We start from the raw sequence: 4,999 nt of genomic DNA on the forward strand, positions 1-4,999 counted from the left end.
AGTGTAGAATACGTAAACACTTTTTAATAAAACGTAAATTCGTCCCCCGCGATTTTTTTGGCCAAATCAAGTCAAGTGTGTTCATAGAGGTTTCCATGGGCCAATGCGAATAAATCTAGATTTAAATAAAAAAAGACACGATATTGTCGGACCTGACGTTTTATTCTTATCCGAAACAACTAGATGTGATATGAGTGTGATACATACACATACACTACCAGTCAAAAGTTTTTGAACAGTAATATTTTTTGTTTTTTAAAGAAGTCGCTTCTCACCAAGCCTGCATTTATTTGATCCAAAATACAGTAAAAGCAGTAATATTGTGAAATGTTTTTTACTATTTAAAATAACTGCTTTCTATTTAAATATACTCTAGTCTTCAGTGTCACATGATCCTTAAGAAAACATTCTAATATGCCGATTTGCTGTTCAAGAAACATTTATTATTATTATTATCAAAATTTAAAACATTTTTTTTCTGGATTCTTTGATGAAAGATCCAAAGGTCAGCATTTATCTGAAATAAAAAGCTTTTGTAACATTATATACACTATACAATTCAAAAGCTTGGAGTCAGTAGATTTTTTTTGGGGGGGGGGGAAAGAAATTATAGAAATGAATACTTTTATTTAGCAAGGATGTTTTAAATTGATCAAAAGTGATGATAAAGACATTCATAATGTTACAAAATATTTAGATTTTAGATAAATGCTGTTCTTCTGAACTTTCTGTTCATCAAAGAAACCTGAAAAATTCTACTCTTATATATATTAGCAGCAAATCGGAATATTTGAATGATTTCTGAAGGATCATGTGACACTGAAAATTGGAGTAATGATGCAAAAAAATCAGCTTTAAAATCATAGGAATAAATTACATTTTAAAATATATTCAGATAGAAAACAGTTATTTTAAATAGTAAAAATATTTCACAATATTACTGCTTTTGCTGTATTTTGGATCAAATAAATGCAGGCTTGGTGAGCAGAAGAGACTTCTTTAAAAAGCATTAAAAATCTTACTGTTCAAAAACTTTTGACTGGTAGTGTATATCATAAATGTATATATATATATATATATAGAAGTGGTGGTGGGCCGCCTGGACCAAAAAATGCCTGGGCCAATTTTTTGTCCCAGTCCAGCGCTGGCTCTGTATATGTATTGTGTATACAGTATATAAATACACACACATGCATGTATATATTTAAGAGAAAAATAGGTTATGTTAATATAATAAATATATTTATTTATAATGTAAATTATATGAATAAAAATATAGACGTAAATATTTTCAAAATATATACAGTATGTGTGTGTATTTATTTACATAATAAATATACACAGAACACACATATTATGCAAACAAAAACTTATTTTGTATTAGATTAATCACGATTAGATAGATAGATAGATAAATAGATAGATACAGTAGATAGATAGACCTACTGAACTCTGCCACCCTTGCAGCTGTATCTCTCTACTGGTCTGCAGCCATTCACATTCTGTCTTATTGGTTAAACCTGCTAGGCAGTATGAGTCCGTTGCTACTTTTGGGGTCTAGAACACTTTAAAGAACTTGGAAAGAGCTTTATGTTTTCATTTGCAAGATTAATCTGGCATAGAACCAGAACAGCAACAAAAAAGGTTATATTCTAATTTAGAACACCTTTCTTTTTCAACAACATAAATGTATGTCTATAACAAAAACATATTGGTTACATTGTAACCCTCGTTCCCTAAAGGAGGGAACGGATATGTTAGGTCAACACTGACGTTAGGCGTCTCACTTGGAAAACATCCTTCTTCAGGGAATGAGAGTTACGTAGCCGAGACGTTTCCTTTCAGTCAGTCACGTTCAACGTTACATTGACACTGACGTTAGGGGTCCCTATGGAAAGTGCCACAACCAGAACTGTTTTACGCTGATGATGTAACTCTGATGCAACTCAGTCTGTAACCTGCCCAATGCCCGTAAGCCAGATAACAAATCAACTATGGGCTTACTAAGGAAGCCGAAAAAAGGTGTTCAGACATTCTCGCAATATTACTATGGCAATCATTGGGGTGCAGAGACACGTCCATGCAAGATGTTGAAAAACACTAATCGCAGTACACTGTGACTGACCCCAGTTCAGGGGGACATAACAGGGACTGACCAGGGACAGTTTACCAAGGGAAACCGTACCGTGGAAAGAACATACATGATTACCCAAGAGGAATCTTATGTATGGGCACCAAGTCCAGTACAAGGGATGTCTAACGCCATCCATCACAAGTACTAGACCAGGCCCCATGATACTGGAGGAACTCAACCAGGACAAAACGTGAACAGGAAACAGCAACACAATGGCTGGATCTGTCTCTTCCAAGGGCAGCACTTACAGCTTCGCCATCTGGTCCCAAAAGCATCAGAACCTGATGCTCAAAGTACCTTCCCTAGGGAGTAGTACTTTGAACACATAACCAGGCTGGGGTTTCAGGGTAACGTGAGAGTCAGACAGCCCAAACTCAAGACACGATTCATTGACCAAAAATGCCTTCAGGTCTCCAACTCTCTTGACGGATGTGATCGTGACCAAGAGCACTGTCTTAAATGACAGGAACTTCAGCTCAACTGAGTCAAGCGGCTCAAAGGGGGCTATCTGTAGTCCTGCAAGGACCACTGAGAGATCCCAAGAGGGCAGGAGGTGCAATCTGTCGGGATTCAATCTCCTTGCACCTCTCAGGAACCTGATGATCAGGTTGTGCTTCCCCAAGGATCTTCTATCCACTGCATCGTGATGTGCTGCAGTGGCTGCTTTCGAAGTGTATGTCAACTTTTCTTGCAGGAAGGAAAGCCCAACATTGACTGGGCATCTTAGGGGGTCCTCTTGATGAGAACAACACCAATCAATGAACAGTCTCCACTTCAGAGCATAGACCTGCCTAGTAGAAGGGGCTCTAGCTGGGTGATAGTGTCTATCACAGCCTTTGAAAGGCCAGTGAGGTCTGCCACATCCTGTCCAAACACCAGACATGCAGGTTCTATCTATCGATCGGGACGTGGGTACCAGATGGTGCCTTGCCCCTGAGAAAGAAGGTCCTTGCCGCCTGGGGATGTAGTCTTCATTCTTACAGAAGGGTAAGCTGTTGTGAGAGTTCATTGGTTGCACGTTTGAGCTCCCATGGAACATGAATGGTACCGCAGCAATTTGAGCGGCGTTTGACTCCAAAGGAGGAATTGTGACATGCAACGAGAGCATACCCCCTCTTGATGATTGATGTACACAACTGTCACAGTGTTTTCCGTGCGGACGAGCTCAGGCTTGTCTTGCAGCAGTGGACATAAACCGCAAAAAGCAAGCAGTACTGCAAGGAACTTGAGGCAAATGATATGCCACTGCAGTCAAGGTCCAGTCCAGGAGCCCGAAGCTGCTTGGCCATTGCATACAGCACCCCAGCCCATGTTGGAGGCATCTGTTGTAGTAACAACACGCCTTATAACTTGTTCTAGAGAGACACCTGCCTATAGAAATTCAAGGTCCATCCAAGGGCTGAAAAGATGGCGACAAACCGGGGTAAAGCCTACCCGGTGTGTGCCATGGTGCCATGCCCATCTTGGGACTCGGCTGTCCAGCCAGTACTGAAGCAGTCTCATAGGCAGCAATTCGATTGGCGTAACTGTGGCTGCAGATGCAATATGCCCCAGGAGCTTCTGAAATTGTTTTAGAGGAAATGCTGTGCACCGGGTAGAGATTGCTCTTTTCCCAGTTGACCCGAAGCCTCAACCGGCTGAGATGCCGAAGCACCATATCCCTGTGCTCAAAAGATCTCGTGAGTGAGCTAATATAAGCCATTTGTCAAGATAGTGTAGGACTCAGATGCCCTTCTCCCGTAGTGGAGACATGGCACCCTTCTCGACTTTCGTGAAGATGTGGGGAAAAAGCCTGAAGGGGAGGGCCCTGTACTGATTCACCCGACCCTAAAATAAAACCGAAGAAACAGCCTGTGTCAAGGCAGAATCGAGACGTGAAAGTGCACGTCCTTCAGGTTGATAGTTGCAAACCAATCCTGGTGCTGAATGCAAGAAAGAATGCTCTTCTGCGTCAACATCTTGAACGGAAGACTGTGAAGCATTCGATTCAGGACTCACATATCCAGTATTGGTTATAACCCACCCCTCTTCTTGGGCAGAGGTGGGAAGAGTTTCCAAAAGCTGTACTTAAAGGCACAATATGTCATTTTTTGCCACTAGAGGGCGCATATTCAAAACAAACATAGGCGTAGTTAGATGACACCGTGACTGGGTGTGGAATCATGGGGGTTGTCGTCTTCATCCCCACAGCCGAAGCAATCCGATGAGACTCGGGCAGAAATCATGTTCATGGATGAGCTAATGTATTAAAAATGTATTAACGTCGTAGTATGAAGCAGAGTGAGGCGGAAAGCCGTTGAAGCGAAACGGGGCCACTGAACGAGCGCGACACACGGCTCGAAAGCAGCAAAGCTTTTATTATGCTTCAGTCGACCGCTTCTGCTCCTTCCGGAAAGCAGCGGAAGTAAGTAGCGCTGTTTTATCATACTAGATACATTTGAAAGTTCTGTTATAATGCTACTCTGTGCGGTCGTCACCTGTCTACTTGCATATTGTGCCTTTAAGTCAAAGTACAAGTACTTACAGAAATAATTATTCAAGTAAAAGTAATAAGCAGAGATGCTTTGTGCTCTGTTGATAGCAAAGTGAACTCTTTTGCTCATGAATCAATCGGTACTGAAGCAAAAATCTGAATGAGTGGATGCATGCCGCCATCTTACTATATATACCAGTATGTATGGGGAGTGGCTTGGCAGGCAAATTCCACTCGCCAATAGTCATTGGCCGTTTCTCGTAATAATCAGAGGTGATTGGGGCTCCCAAGTGAGACCTCTAATGTCAGAGTCGACATAATGTTGAACGTGACTGACTGAAAGGGAACATGTTATCCTAATCTAAACGTTAAAGTCATTAACATTAGTTCAC

The sequence above is a fragment of the Sinocyclocheilus rhinocerous genome, unplaced genomic scaffold (assembly GCF_001515625.1).
Source record: "Sinocyclocheilus rhinocerous isolate Xijiao unplaced genomic scaffold, SAMN03320098_v1.1 scaffold491, whole genome shotgun sequence".
Classification (NCBI taxonomy): domain Eukaryota; kingdom Metazoa; phylum Chordata; class Actinopteri; order Cypriniformes; family Cyprinidae; genus Sinocyclocheilus; species Sinocyclocheilus rhinocerous.